General features: G+C 40.8%; 7 non-coding genes across 7 annotated transcripts; 1 reads left to right on the top strand and 6 right to left on the bottom strand.

Annotated features, from left to right (window-relative positions):
* Window positions 1-144: 144 nt before the first annotated feature.
* On the bottom strand, window positions 145-218 carry TRNAT-AGU (transfer RNA threonine (anticodon AGU)). Its single transcript has one exon. It is a non-coding gene; the product is annotated as a tRNA-Thr (tRNA).
* A 2,136-nt stretch (window positions 219-2,354) lies between these two features.
* Window positions 2,355-2,427, top strand: TRNAK-UUU (transfer RNA lysine (anticodon UUU)). The gene has a single exon. It is a non-coding gene; the product is annotated as a tRNA-Lys (tRNA).
* A 236-nt stretch (window positions 2,428-2,663) lies between these two features.
* Window positions 2,664-2,737, bottom strand: TRNAT-AGU (transfer RNA threonine (anticodon AGU)). Its single transcript has one exon. It is a non-coding gene; the product is annotated as a tRNA-Thr (tRNA).
* Window positions 2,738-6,862: 4,125 nt separating this feature from the next.
* TRNAT-AGU (transfer RNA threonine (anticodon AGU)) lies at window positions 6,863-6,936 on the bottom strand. Its single transcript has one exon. It is a non-coding gene; the product is annotated as a tRNA-Thr (tRNA).
* Window positions 6,937-9,381: 2,445 nt separating this feature from the next.
* Window positions 9,382-9,455, bottom strand: TRNAT-AGU (transfer RNA threonine (anticodon AGU)). Its single transcript has one exon. It is a non-coding gene; the product is annotated as a tRNA-Thr (tRNA).
* A 4,125-nt stretch (window positions 9,456-13,580) lies between these two features.
* TRNAT-AGU (transfer RNA threonine (anticodon AGU)) lies at window positions 13,581-13,654 on the bottom strand. Its single transcript has one exon. It is a non-coding gene; the product is annotated as a tRNA-Thr (tRNA).
* Window positions 13,655-15,264: 1,610 nt separating this feature from the next.
* On the bottom strand, window positions 15,265-15,338 carry TRNAT-AGU (transfer RNA threonine (anticodon AGU)). The gene has a single exon. It is a non-coding gene; the product is annotated as a tRNA-Thr (tRNA).
* Between the last annotated feature and the right edge of the window lie 524 nt (window positions 15,339-15,862).

Here is a 15,862-nt window from a genome sequence, read left to right as displayed (position 1 = left end):
TATGACTCTAAGGTAGTGGAGTCCAGAGTTCTTGGATGCTTTGCCAACATATCAAGCCTGACTGTGCTTCTAAATAGCATGAAATAGCAATCTTTGTACAAAGTTTTAATATTGGGGAGACAGATTGGTCGAAAAAAAGCAGACAGGCGCTGCTGAGATTCGAACTCAGGATCTCCTGTTTACTAGACAGGCGCTTTAACCAACTAAGCCACAGCACCTTTTTTGCATCTGGTCTCCTTTCCTTCCTCATGTAATCATTTAGAAGTGAAATCCACTTTTTTAAGGCTGGGCTTCTGTTGCAATATAACTTTTCAAAATGTTTTCCAATTGACTGAAACTCCATTGCACAAAACAAGCATGTCATTAATCGTCGATTTAGAGTGGACTGCATTGCCCAGTGTGTGCATTGAGGAGCACATGTTCGTCTTTACTGGGGAGCAAGTTTGCACTCATGAATGTGGCAAAACATTCAAATCCGTAAGTGGGTGAACATTAAAGTCCTAGATGCTGCAAATCTCTATATCTGGATACGGAATGACTGAAAAAAGTTATGTCTCCAGTGTCGAAATGTGTGTAATGCACTAGTAATTCATTTCCTTTATTGACCAGTGAGGTAGCCATGTATGGAGGTGCTGTAGAGTGAAAATCAAGTTTCAAATGGGCAGTGATCCCTGTGCCTGGATAGCTCAGTCGGTAGAGCATCAGACTTTTAATCTGAGGGTCCAGGGTTCAAGTCCCTGTTCAGGCGTACCTTTGCTTCTTTTACAAAAAATTAAGCAGGAAATATGAATTGCTCATTCTAATATGTGCTGTTTCTGATGGCATCGCAACCTTGGGCAATATGACTCTAAGGTAGTGGAGTCCAGAGTTCTTGGATGCTTTGCCAACATTTCAAGCCTGACTGTGCTTCTAAATAGCATGAAATAGCAATCTTTGTACAAAGTTTTAATATTGGGGAGACAGATTGGTCGAAAAAAAAGCAGACAGGCGCTGCTGAGATTCGAACTCAGGATCTCCTGTTTACTAGACAGGCGCTTTAACCAACTAAGCCACAGCCCCTTTTTTGCATCTGGTCTCCTTTCCTTCCTCATGTAATCAATCAGAAGTGAAATCCACTTTTTTAAGGCTGGGCTTCTGTTGCAATATAACTTTTCAAAATGTTTTCCAATTGACTGAAACTCCATTGCACAAAACGAGCATGTCATTAATCGTCGATTTAGAGTGGACTGCATTGCCCAGTGTGTGCATTGAGGAGCACATGTTCGTCTTTACTGGGGAGCAAGTTTGCACTCATGAATGTGGCAAAACATTCAAATCCGTAAGTGGGTGAACATTAAAGTCCTAGATGCTGCAAATCTCTATATCTGGATACGGAATGACTGAAAAAAGTTATGTCTCCAGTGTCAAAATGTGTGTAATGCACTAGTAATTCATTTCCTTTATTGACCAGTGAGGTAGCCATGTATGGAGGTGCTGTAGAGTGAAAATCAAGTTTCAAATGCAGTGATCCATGTGCATGGATAGCTCAGTCGGTAGAGCATCAGACTTTTAATCTGAGGGTCCAGGGTTCAAGTCCCTGTTCAGGCATACCTTTGCTTCTTTTACAAAAAATTAAGCAGGAAATATGAATTGCTCATTCTAATATGTGCTATTTCTGATGGCATCGCAACCTTGGGCAATATGACTCTAAGGTAGTGGAGTCCAGAGTTCTTGGATGCTTTGCCAACATATCAAGCCTGACTGTGCTTCTAAATAGCATGAAATAGCAATCTTTGTACAAAGTTTTAATATTGGGGAGACAGATTGGTCGAAAAAAAAGCAGACAGGCGCTGCTGAGTTTCAAACTCAGGATCTCCTGTTTACTAGACAGGCGCTTTAACCAACTAAGCCACAGCACCTTTTTTGCATCTGGTCTCCTTTCCTTCCTCATGTAATCATTTAGAAGTGAAATCCACTTTTTTAAGGCTGGGCTTCTGTTGCAATATAACTTTTCAAAATGTTTTCCAATTGACTGAAACTCCATTGCACAAAACGAGCATGTCATTAATCGTCGATTTAGAGTGGACTGCATTGCCCAGTGTGTGCATTGAGGAGCACATGTTCGTATTTACTGGGGAGCAAGTTTGCACTCATGAATGTGGCAAAACATTCAAATCCGTAAGTGGGTGAACATTAAAGTCCTAGATGCTGCAAATCTCTATATCTGGATACGGAATGACTGAAAAAAGTTATGTCTCCAGTGTCAAAATGTGTGTAATGCACTAGTAATTCATTTCCTTTATTGACCAGTGAGGTAGCCATGTATGGAGGAGCTGTAGAGTGAAAATCAAGTTTCAAATGGCAGTGATCCATGTGCCTGGATAGCTCAGTTGGTAGAGCATCAGACTTTTAATCTGAGGGTCCAGGGTTCAAGTCCCTGTTCAGGCGTACCTTTGCTTCTTTTACAAAAAATTAAGCAGGAAATATGAATTGCTCATTCTAATATGTGCTATTTCTGATGGCATCGCAACCTTGGGCAATATGACTCTAAGGTAGTGGAGTCCAGAGTTCTTGGATGCTTTGCCAACATATGAAGCCTGACTGTGCTTCTAAATAGCATGAAATAGCAATCTTTGTACAAAGTTTTAATATTGGGGAGACAGATTGGTCGAAAAAAAGCAGACAGGCGCTGCTGAGATTCGAACTCAGGATCTCCTGTTTACTAGACAGGCGCTTTAACCAACTAAGCCACAGCACCTTTTTTGCATCTGGTCTCCTTTCCTTCCTCATGTAATCATTTAGAAGTGAAATCCACTTTTTTAAGGCTGGGCTTCTGTTGCAATATAACTTTTCAAAATGTTTTCCAATTGACTGAAACTCCATTGCACAAAACAAGCATGTCATTAATCGTCGATTTAGAGTGGACTGCATTGCCCAGTGTGTGCATTGAGGAGCACATGTTCGTCTTTACTGGGGAGCAAGTTTGCACTCATGAATGTGGCAAAACATTCAAATCCGTAAGTGGGTGAACATTAAAGTCCTAGATGCTGCAAATCTCTATATCTGGATACGGAATGACTGAAAAAAGTTATGTCTCCAGTGTCGAAATGTGTGTAATGCACTAGTAATTCATTTCCTTTATTGACCAGTGAGGTAGCCATGTATGGAGGTGCTGTAGAGTGAAAATCAAGTTTCAAATGGGCAGTGATCCCTGTGCCTGGATAGCTCAGTCGGTAGAGCATCAGACTTTTAATCTGAGGGTCCAGGGTTCAAGTCCCTGTTCAGGCGTACCTTTGCTTCTTTTACAAAAAATTAAGCAGGAAATATGAATTGCTCATTCTAATATGTGCTATTTCTGATGGCATCGCAACCTTGGGCAATATGACTCTAAGGTAGTGGAGTCCAGAGTTCTTGGATGCTTTGCCAACATATCAAGCCTGACTGTGCTTCTAAATAGCATGAAATAGCAATCTTTGTACAAAGTTTTAATATTGGGGAGACAGATTGGTCGAAAAAAAGCAGACAGGCGCTGCTGAGATTCTAACTCAGGATCTCCTGTTTACTAGACAGGCGCTTTAACCAACTAAGCCACAGCACCTTTTTTGCATCTGGTCTCCTTTCCTTCCTCATGTAATCATTTAGAAGTGAAATCCACTTTTTTAAGGCTGGGCTTCTGTTGCAATATAACTTTTCAAAATGTTTTCCAATGACTGAAACTCCATTGCACAAAACGAGCATGTCATTAATCGTCGATTTAGAGTGGACTGCATTGCCCAGTGTGTGCATTGAGGAGCACATGTTCGTCTTTACTGGGGAGCAAGTTTGCACTCATTAATGTGGCAAAACATTCAAATCCGTAAGTGGGTGAACATTAAAGTCCTAGATGCTGCAAATCTCTATATCTGGATACGGAATGACTGAAAAAAGTTATGTCTCCAGTGTCAAAATGTGTGTAATGCACTAGTAATTCATTTCCTTTATTGACCAGTGAGGTAGCCATGTATGGAGGTGCTGTAGAGTGAAAATCAAGTTTCAAATGGGCAGTGATCCCTGTGCCTGGATAGCTCATTCGGTAGAGCATCAGACTTTTAATCTGAGGGTCCAGGGTTCAAGTCCCTGTTCAGGCGTATCTTTGCTTCTTTTACAAAAAATTTAGCAGGAAATATGAATTGCTCATTCTAATATGTGCTATTTCTGATGGCATCGCAACCTTGGGCAATATGACTCTAAGGTAGTGGAGTCCAGAATTCTTGGATGCTTTGCCAACATTTCAAGCCTGACTGTGCTTCTAAATAGCATGAAATAACAATCTTTGTACAAAGTTTTAATATTGGGGAGACAGATTGGTCGAAAAAAAAGCAGACAGGCGCTGCTGAGATTCGAACTCAGGATCTCCTGTTTACTAGACAGGCGCTTTAACCAAGCCACAGCACCTCTTTTGCATCTGATCTCCTGTCCTTCCTCATGTAATCATTTAGAAGTGAAATCCACTTTTTTTAAGGCTGGGCTTCTGTTGCAATATAACTTTACAAAATGTTTTCCAATTGACTGAAACTCCATTGCACAAAACGAGCATGTCATTAATCGTTGATTTAGAGTGGACTGCATTGCCCAGTGTGTGTATTGAGGAGCACATGTTCGCCTTTACTGGGGAGCAATTTTGCACTCATGAATGTGGCAAAACATTCAAATCCGTAAGTGGGTGAACATTAAAGTCCTAGATGCTGCAAATCTCTATATCTGTATACGGAATGACTGAAAAAAGTTATGTCTCCAGTGTCAAAATGTGTGTAATGCACTAGTAATTCATTTCCTTTATTGACCAGTGAGGTAGCCATGTATGGAGGTGCTGTAGAGTGAAAATCAAGTTTCAAATGACAGTGATCCATCTGCCTGGATAGCTCAGTCGGTAGAGCATCAGACTTTTAATCTGAGGGTCCAGGGTTCACGTCCCTGTTCAGGCGTACCTTTGCTTCTTTTACAAAAAATTAAGCAGGAAATATGAATTGCTCATTCTAATATGTGCTATTTCTGATGGCATCGCAACCTTGGGCAATATGACTCTAAGGTAGTGGAGTCCAGAGTTCTTGGATGCTTTGCCAACATATCAAGCCTGACTGTGCTTCTAAATAGCATGAAATAGCAATCTTTGTACAAAGTTTTAATATTGGGGAGACAGATTGGTCGAAAAAAAGCAGACAGACGCTGCTGAGATTCGAACTCAGGATCTCCTGTTTACTAGACAGGCGCTTTAACCAACTAAGCACCAGCACCTTTTTTGCATCTGGTCTCCTTTCCTTCCTCATGTAATCATTTAGAAGTGAAATCCACTTTTTTAAGGCTGGGCTTCTGTTGCAATATAACTTTTCAAAATGTTTTCAAATTGACTGAAACTCCATTGCACAAAACGAGCATGTCATTAATAGTCGATTTAGAGTGGACTGCATTGCCCAGTGTGTGCATTGAGGAGCACATGTTCGTCTTTACTGGGGAGCAAGTTTGCACTCATTAATGTGGCAAAACATTCAAATCCGTAAGTGGGTGAACATTAAAGTCCTAGATGCTGCAAATCTCTATATCTGGATACGGAATGACTGAAAAAAGTTATGTCTCCAGTGTCAAAATGTGTGTAATGCACTAGTAATTCATTACCTTTATTGACCAGTGAGGTAGCCATGTATGGAGGTGCTGTAGAGTGAAAATCAAGTTTCAAATGGGCAGTGATCCCTGTGCCTGGATAGCTCAGTCGGTAGAGCATCAGACTTTTAATCTGAGGGTCCAGGGTTCAAGTCCCTGTTCAGGCGTATCTTTGCTTCTTTTACAAAAAATTTAGCAGGAAATATGAATTGCTCATTCTAATATGTGCTATTTCTGATGGCATCGCATCCTTGGGCAATATGACTCTAAGGTAGTGGAGTCCAGAATTCTTGGATGCTTTGCCAACATTTCAAGCCTGACTGTGCTTCTAAATAGCATGAAATAACAATCTTTGTACAAAGTTTTAATATTGGGGAGACAGATTGGTCGAAAAAAAAGCAGACAGGCACTGCTGAGATTCAAACTCAGGATCTCCTGTTTACTAGACAGGCACTTTAACCAACTAAGCCACAGCACCTCTTTTGCATCTGATCTCCTGTCCTTCCTCATGTAATCATTTAGAAGTGAAATCCACTTTTTTTAAGGCTGGGCTTCTGTTGCAATATAACTTTACAAAATGTTTTCCAATTGACTGAAACTCCATTGCACAAAACGAGCATGTCATTAATCGTTGATTTAGAGTGGACTGCATTGCCCAGTGTGTGTATTGAGGAGCACATGTTCGCCTTTACTGGGGAGCAATTTTGCACTCATGAATGTGGCAAAACATTCAAATCCGTAAGTGGGTGAACATTTAAGTCCTAGATGCTCCAAATCTCAATATCTGGATACGGAATGACTGAAAAAAGTTATGTCTCCAGTGTCAAAATGTGTGTAATGCACTAGTAATTCATTTCCTTTATTGACCATTGAGGTAGCCATGTATGGCGGTGCTGTAGAGTGAAAATCAAGTTTCAAATGGGCAGTGATCCCTGTGCCTGCATAGCTCAGTCGGTAGAGCTTCAGACTTTTAATCTGAGGGTCCAGGGTTCAAGTCCCTGTTCAGGCGTACCTTTGCTTCTTTTACAAAAAATTAAGCAGGAAATATGAATTGCTCATTCTAATATGTGCTATTTCTGATAGCATCGCAACCTTGGGCAATATGACTCTAAGGTAGTTGAGTCCAGAGTTCTTGGATGCTTTGCCAACATTTCAAGCCTGACTGTGCTTCTAAATAGCATGAAATAGCAATCTTTGTACAAAGTTTTAATATTGGGGAGACAGATTGGTCGAAAAAAAAGCAGACAGGCGCTGCTGAGATTCGAACTCAGGATCTCCTGTTTACTAGACAGGCGCTTTAACCAACTAAGCCACAGCACCTTTTTTGCATCTGGTCTCCTTTCCTTCCTCATGTAATCATTTAGAAGTGAAATCCACTTTTTTAAGGCTGGGCTTCTATTGCAATATAACTTTTCAAAATGTTTTCCAATTGACTGAAACTCCATTGCACAAAACGAGCATGTCATTAATCGTCGATTTAGAGTGGACTGCATTGCCCAGTGTGTGCATTGAGGAGCACATGTTCGTCTTTACTGGGGAGCAAGTTTGCACTCATGAATGTGGCAAAACATTCAAATCCGTAAGTGGGTGAACATTAAAGTCCTAGATGCTGCAAATCTCTATATCTGGATACGGAATGACTGAAAAAAGTTATGTCTCCAGTGTCGAAATGTGTGTAATGCACTAGTAATTCATTTCCTTTATTGACCAGTGAGGTAGCCATGTATGGAGGTGCTGTAGAGTGAAAATCAAGTTTCAAATGGGCAGTGATCCCTGTGCCTGGATAGCTCAGTCGGTAGAGCATCAGACTTTTAATCTGAGGGTCCAGGGTTCAAGTCCCTGTTCAGGCGTACCTTTGCTTCTTTTACAAAAAATTAAGCAGGAAATATGAATTGCTCATTCTAATATGTGCTGTTTCTGATGGCATCGCAACCTTGGGCAATATGACTCTAAGGTAGTGGAGTCCAGAGTTCTTGGATGCTTTGCCAACATTTCAAGCCTGACTGTGCTTCTAAATAGCATGAAATAGCAATCTTTGTACAAAGTTTTAATATTGGGGAGACAGATTGGTCGAAAAAAAAGCAGACAGGCGCTGCTGAGATTCGAACTCAGGATCTCCTGTTTACTAGACAGGCGCTTTAACCAACTAAGCCACAGCCCCTTTTTTGCATCTGGTCTCCTTTCCTTCCTCATGTAATCAATCAGAAGTGAAATCCACTTTTTTAAGGCTGGGCTTCTGTTGCAATATAACTTTTCAAAATGTTTTCCAATTGACTGAAACTCCATTGCACAAAACGAGCATGTCATTAATCGTCGATTTAGAGTGGACTGCATTGCCCAGTGTGTGCATTGAGGAGCACATGTTCGTCTTTACTGGGGAGCAAGTTTGCACTCATGAATGTGGCAAAACATTCAAATCCGTAAGTGGGTGAACATTAAAGTCCTAGATGCTGCAAATCTCTATATCTGGATACGGAATGACTGAAAAAAGTTATGTCTCCAGTGTCAAAATGTGTGTAATGCACTAGTAATTCATTTCCTTTATTGACCAGTGAGGTAGCCATGTATGGAGGTGCTGTAGAGTGAAAATCAAGTTTCAAATGCAGTGATCCATGTGCATGGATAGCTCAGTCGGTAGAGCATCAGACTTTTAATCTGAGGGTCCAGGGTTCAAGTCCCTGTTCAGGCATACCTTTGCTTCTTTTACAAAAAATTAAGCAGGAAATATGAATTGCTCATTCTAATATGTGCTATTTCTGATGGCATCGCAACCTTGGGCAATATGACTCTAAGGTAGTGGAGTCCAGAGTTCTTGGATGCTTTGCCAACATATCAAGCCTGACTGTGCTTCTAAATAGCATGAAATAGCAATCTTTGTACAAAGTTTTAATATTGGGGAGACAGATTGGTCGAAAAAAAAGCAGACAGGCGCTGCTGAGTTTCAAACTCAGGATCTCCTGTTTACTAGACAGGCGCTTTAACCAACTAAGCCACAGCACCTTTTTTGCATCTGGTCTCCTTTCCTTCCTCATGTAATCATTTAGAAGTGAAATCCACTTTTTTAAGGCTGGGCTTCTGTTGCAATATAACTTTTCAAAATGTTTTCCAATTGACTGAAACTCCATTGCACAAAACGAGCATGTCATTAATCGTCGATTTAGAGTGGACTGCATTGCCCAGTGTGTGCATTGAGGAGCACATGTTCGTATTTACTGGGGAGCAAGTTTGCACTCATGAATGTGGCAAAACATTCAAATCCGTAAGTGGGTGAACATTAAAGTCCTAGATGCTGCAAATCTCTATATCTGGATACGGAATGACTGAAAAAAGTTATGTCTCCAGTGTCAAAATGTGTGTAATGCACTAGTAATTCATTTCCTTTATTGACCAGTGAGGTAGCCATGTATGGAGGAGCTGTAGAGTGAAAATCAAGTTTCAAATGGCAGTGATCCATGTGCCTGGATAGCTCAGTCGGTAGAGCATCAGACTTTTAATCTGAGGGTCCAGGGTTCAAGTCCCTGTTCAGGCGTACCTTTGCTTCTTTTACAAAAAATTAAGCAGGAAATATGAATTGCTCATTCTAATATGTGCTATTTCTGATGGCATCGCAACCTTGGGCAATATGACTCTAAGGTAGTGGAGTCCAGAGTTCTTGGATGCTTTGCCAACATATGAAGCCAGACTGTGCTTCTAAATAGCATGAAATAGCAATCTTTGTACAAAGTTTTAATATTGGGGAGACAGATTGGTCGAAAAAAAGCAGACAGGCGCTGCTGAGATTCGAACTCAGGATCTCCTGTTTACTAGACAGGCGCTTTAACCAACTAAGCCACAGCACCTTTTTTGCATCTGGTCTCCTTTCCTTCCTCATGTAATCATTTAGAAGTGAAATCCACTTTTTTAAGGCTGGGCTTCTGTTGCAATATAACTTTTCAAAATGTTTTCCAATTGACTGAAACTCCATTGCACAAAACAAGCATGTCATTAATCGTCGATTTAGAGTGGACTGCATTGCCCAGTGTGTGCATTGAGGAGCACATGTTCGTCTTTACTGGGGAGCAAGTTTGCACTCATGAATGTGGCAAAACATTCAAATCCGTAAGTGGGTGAACATTAAAGTCCTAGATGCTGCAAATCTCTATATCTGGATACGGAATGACTGAAAAAAGTTATGTCTCCAGTGTCGAAATGTGTGTAATGCACTAGTAATTCATTTCCTTTATTGACCAGTGAGGTAGCCATGTATGGAGGTGCTGTAGAGTGAAAATCAAGTTTCAAATGGGCAGTGATCCCTGTGCCTGGATAGCTCAGTCGGTAGAGCATCAGACTTTTAATCTGAGGGTCCAGGGTTCAAGTCCCTGTTCAGGCGTACCTTTGCTTCTTTTACAAAAAATTAAGCAGGAAATATGAATTGCTCATTCTAATATGTGCTATTTCTGATGGCATCGCAACCTTGGGCAATATGACTCTAAGGTAGTGGAGTCCAGAGTTCTTGGATGCTTTGCCAACATATCAAGCCTGACTGTGCTTCTAAATAGCATGAAATAGCAATCTTTGTACAAAGTTTTAATATTGGGGAGACAGATTGGTCGAAAAAAAGCAGACAGGCGCTGCTGAGATTCTAACTCAGGATCTCCTGTTTACTAGACAGGCGCTTTAACCAACTAAGCCACAGCACCTTTTTTGCATCTGGTCTCCTTTCCTTCCTCATGTAATCATTTAGAAGTGAAATCCACTTTTTTAAGGCTGGGCTTCTGTTGCAATATAACTTTTCAAAATGTTTTCCAATGACTGAAACTCCATTGCACAAAACGAGCATGTCATTAATCGTCGATTTAGAGTGGACTGCATTGCCCAGTGTGTGCATTGAGGAGCACATGTTCGTCTTTACTGGGGAGCAAGTTTGCACTCATTAATGTGGCAAAACATTCAAATCCGTAAGTGGGTGAACATTAAAGTCCTAGATGCTGCAAATCTCTATATCTGGATACGGAATGACTGAAAAAAGTTATGTCTCCAGTGTCAAAATGTGTGTAATGCACTAGTAATTCATTTCCTTTATTGACCAGTGAGGTAGCCATGTATGGAGGTGCTGTAGAGTGAAAATCAAGTTTCAAATGGGCAGTGATCCCTGTGCCTGGATAGCTCATTCGGTAGAGCATCAGACTTTTAATCTGAGGGTCCAGGGTTCAAGTCCCTGTTCAGGCGTATCTTTGCTTCTTTTACAAAAAATTTAGCAGGAAATATGAATTGCTCATTCTAATATGTGCTATTTCTGATGGCATCGCAACCTTGGGCAATATGACTCTAAGGTAGTGGAGTCCAGAATTCTTGGATGCTTTGCCAACATTTCAAGCCTGACTGTGCTTCTAAATAGCATGAAATAACAATCTTTGTACAAAGTTTTAATATTGGGGAGACAGATTGGTCGAAAAAAAAGCAGACAGGCGCTGCTGAGATTCGAACTCAGGATCTCCTGTTTACTAGACAGGCGCTTTAACCAAGCCACAGCACCTCTTTTGCATCTGATCTCCTGTCCTTCCTCATGTAATCATTTAGAAGTGAAATCCACTTTTTTTAAGGCTGGGCTTCTGTTGCAATATAACTTTACAAAATGTTTTCCAATTGACTGAAACTCCATTGCACAAAACGAGCATGTCATTAATCGTTGATTTAGAGTGGACTGCATTGCCCAGTGTGTGTATTGAGGAGCACATGTTCGCCTTTACTGGGGAGCAATTTTGCACTCATGAATGTGGCAAAACATTCAAATCCGTAAGTGGGTGAACATTAAAGTCCTAGATGCTGCAAATCTCTATATCTGTATACGGAATGACTGAAAAAAGTTATGTCTCCAGTGTCAAAATGTGTGTAATGCACTAGTAATTCATTTCCTTTATTGACCAGTGAGGTAGCCATGTATGGAGGTGCTGTAGAGTGAAAATCAAGTTTCAAATGACAGTGATCCATCTGCCTGGATAGCTCAGTCGGTAGAGCATCAGACTTTTAATCTGAGGGTCCAGGGTTCACGTCCCTGTTCAGGCGTACCTTTGCTTCTTTTACAAAAAATTAAGCAGGAAATATGAATTGCTCATTCTAATATGTGCTATTTCTGATGGCATCGCAACCTTGGGCAATATGACTCTAAGGTAGTGGAGTCCAGAGTTCTTGGATGCTTTGCCAACATATCAAGCCTGACTGTGCTTCTAAATAGCATGAAATAGCAATCTTTGTACAAAGTTTTAATATTGGGGAGACAGATTGGTCGAAAAAAAGCAGACAGACGCTGCTGAGATTCGAACTCAGGATCTCCTGTTTACTAGACAGGCGCTTTAACCAACTAAGCACCAGCACCTTTTTTGCATCTGGTCTCCTTTCCTTCCTCATGTAATCATTTAGAAGTGAAATCCACTTTTTTAAGGCTGGGCTTCTGTTGCAATATAACTTTTCAAAATGTTTTCAAATTGACTGAAACTCCATTGCACAAAACGAGCATGTCATTAATAGTCGATTTAGAGTGGACTGCATTGCCCAGTGTGTGCATTGAGGAGCACATGTTCGTCTTTACTGGGGAGCAAGTTTGCACTCATTAATGTGGCAAAACATTCAAATCCGTAAGTGGGTGAACATTAAAGTCCTAGATGCTGCAAATCTCTATATCTGGATACGGAATGACTGAAAAAAGTTATGTCTCCAGTGTCAAAATGTGTGTAATGCACTAGTAATTCATTACCTTTATTGACCAGTGAGGTAGCCATGTATGGAGGTGCTGTAGAGTGAAAATCAAGTTTCAAATGGGCAGTGATCCCTGTGCCTGGATAGCTCAGTCGGTAGAGCATCAGACTTTTAATCTGAGGGTCCAGGGTTCAAGTCCCTGTTCAGGCGTATCTTTGCTTCTTTTACAAAAAATTTAGCAGGAAATATGAATTGCTCATTCTAATATGTGCTATTTCTGATGGCATCGCATCCTTGGGCAATATGACTCTAAGGTAGTGGAGTCCAGAATTCTTGGATGCTTTGCCAACATTTCAAGCCTGACTGTGCTTCTAAATAGCATGAAATAACAATCTTTGTACAAAGTTTTAATATTGGGGAGACAGATTGGTCGAAAAAAAAGCAGACAGGCACTGCTGAGATTCAAACTCAGGATCTCCTGTTTACTAGACAGGCACTTTAACCAACTAAGCCACAGCACCTCTTTTGCATCTGATCTCCTGTCCTTCCTCATGTAATCATTTAGAAGTGAAATCCACTTTTTTTAAGGCTGGGCTTCTGTTGCAATATAACTTTACAAAATGTTTTCCAATTGACTGAAACTCCATTGCACAAAACGAGCATGTCATTAATCGTTGATTTAGAGTGGACTGCATTGCCCAGTGTGTGTATTGAGGAGCACATGTTCGCCTTTACTGGGGAGCAATTTTGCACTCATGAATGTGGCAAAACATTCAAATCCGTAAGTGGGTGAACATTTAAGTCCTAGATGCTCCAAATCTCAATATCTGGATACGGAATGACTGAAAAAAGTTATGTCTCCAGTGTCAAAATGTGTGTAATGCACTAGTAATTCATTTCCTTTATTGACCATTGAGGTAGCCATGTATGGCGGTGCTGTAGAGTGAAAATCAAGTTTCAAATGGGCAGTGATCCCTGTGCCTGCATAGCTCAGTCGGTAGAGCTTCAGACTTTTAATCTGAGGGTCCAGGGTTCAAGTCCCTGTTCAGGCGTACCTTTGCTTCTTTTACAAAAAATTAAGCAGGAAATATGAATTGCTCATTCTAATATGTGCTATTTCTGATAGCATCGCAACCTTGGGCAATATGACTCTAAGGTAGTTGAGTCCAGAGTTCTTGGATGCTTTGCCAACATTTCAAGCCTGACTGTGCTTCTAAATAGCATGAAATAGCAATCTTTGTACAAAGTTTTAATATTGGGGAGACAGATTGGTCGAAAAAAAAGCAGACAGGCGCTGCTGAGATTCGAACTCAGGATCTCCTGTTTACTAGACAGGCGCTTTAACCAACTAAGCCACAGCACCTTTTTTGCATCTGGTCTCCTTTCCTTCCTCATGTAATCATTTAGAAGTGAAATCCACTTTTTTAAGGCTGGGCTTCTATTGCAATATAACTTTTCAAAATGTTTTCCAATTGACTGAAACTCCATTGCACAAAACGAGCATGTCATTAATCGTCGATTTAGAGTGGACTGCATTGCCCAGTGTGTGCATTGAGGAGCACATGTTCGTCTTTACTGGGGAGCAAGTTTGCACTCATGAATGTGGCAAAACATTCAAATCCGTAAGTGGGTGAACATTAAAGTCCTAGATGCTGCAAATCTCTATATCTGGATACGGAATGACTGAAAAAAAGTTATGTCTCCAGTGTCAAAATGTGTGTAATGCACTAGTAATTCATTTCCTTTATTGACCAGTGAGGTAGCCATGTATGGAGGTGCTGTAGAGTGAAAATCAAGTTTCAAATAGCAGTGATCCTTGTGTCCGGATAGCTCAGTCGGTAGAGCATCAGACTTTTAATCTGAGGGCCCAGGGTTCAAGTCCCTGTTCAGGCGTACCTGTGCTTCTTTTACAAAAAATTAAGCAGGAAATATGAATTGCTCATTCTAATATGTGCTATTTCTGATGGCATCGCAACCTTGGGCAATATGACTCTAAGGTAGTGGAGTCCAGAGTTCTTGGATGCTTTGCCAACATTTCAAGCCTGACTGTGCTTCTAAATAGCATGAAATAGCAATCTTTGTACAAAGTTTTAATATTTGGGAGACAGATTGGTCGAAAAAAAAAAGCAGAGAGGCGCTGCTGAGATTCGACCTCAGGACCTCCTGTTTACTAAACAGGCGCATTAACCAACTAAGCCAAGCACCTTTTTTTGCATCTGGTCTCCTTTCCTTCCTCATGTAATCATTTAGAAGTGAAATCCACTTTTTTTAAGGCTGGGCTTCTGTTGCAATATAACTTTTCAAAATGTTTTCCAATTGACTGAAACTCCATTGCACAAAACGAGCATGTCATTAATCGTCGATTTAGAGCGGACTGCATTGCCCAGTGTGTGCATTGAGGAGCACATGTTCGTCTTTACTGGGGAGCAAGTTTGCACTCATGAATGTTGCAAAACATTCAAATCCGTAAGTGGGTGACCATTAAAGTCCTAGATGCTGCAAATCTCTATATCTGGATACGGAATGACTGAAAAAAGTTATGTCTCCAGTGTCAAAATGTGTGTAATGCACTAGTAATTCATTTCCTTTATTGACCAGTGAGGTAGCCATGTATGGAGGTGCTGTAGAGTGAAAATCAAGTTTCAAATGGCAGTGATCCATCTGCCTGGATAGCTCAGTCGGTAGAGCATCAGACTTTTAATCTGAGGGTCCAGGGTTCAAGTCCCTGTTCAGGCGTACCTTTGCTTCTTTTACAAAAAATTAAGCAGGAAATATGAATTGCTCATTCTAATATGTGCTATTTCTGATGGCATCGCAACCTTGGGCAATATGACTCTAAGGTAGTGGAGTCCAGAGTTCTTGGATGCTTTGCCAACATTTCAAGCCTGACTGTGCTTCTAAATAGCATGAAATAGCAATCTTTGTACAAAGTTTTAATATTGGGGAGACAGATTGGTCGAAAAAAAAGCAGACAGGCGCTGCTGAGATTCGAACTCAGGATCTCCTGTTTACTAGACAGGCGCTTTAACCAACTAAGCCACAGCACCTTTTTTGCATCTGGTCTCCTTTCCTTCCTCATGTAATCATTTAGAAGTGAAATCCACTTTTTTAAGGCTGGGCTTCTATTGCAATATAACTTTTCAAAATGTTTTCCAATTGACTGAAACTCCATTGCACAAAACGAGCATGTCATTAATCGTCGATTTAGAGTGGACTGCATTGCCCAGTGTGTGCATTGAGGAGCACATGTTCGTCTTTACTGGGGAGCAAGTTTGCACTCATGAATGTGGCAAAACATTCAAATCCGTAAGTGGGTGAACATTAAAGTCCTAGATGCTGCAAATCTCTATATCTGGATACGGAATGACTGAAAAAAGTTATGTCTCCAGTGTCAAAATGTGTGTAATGCACTAGTAATTCATTTCCTTTATTGACCAGTGAGGTAGCCATGTATGGAGGTGCTGTAGAGTGAAAATCAAGTTTCAAATGGGCAGTGATCCCTGTGCCTGGATAGCTCAGTAGGTAGAGCATCAGACTTTTAATCTGAGGGTCCAGGGTTCAAGTCCCTGTT

This window comes from Ambystoma mexicanum, unplaced genomic scaffold (assembly GCF_040938575.1).
Source record: "Ambystoma mexicanum isolate Mex_15411 unplaced genomic scaffold, UKY_AmexF1_1 Mex_scaf1, whole genome shotgun sequence".
Taxonomy (NCBI): domain Eukaryota; kingdom Metazoa; phylum Chordata; class Amphibia; order Caudata; family Ambystomatidae; genus Ambystoma; species Ambystoma mexicanum.
Note: the sequence above shows the minus strand (reverse complement) of the source record. Positions and strands in the feature narration are given on the sequence as shown.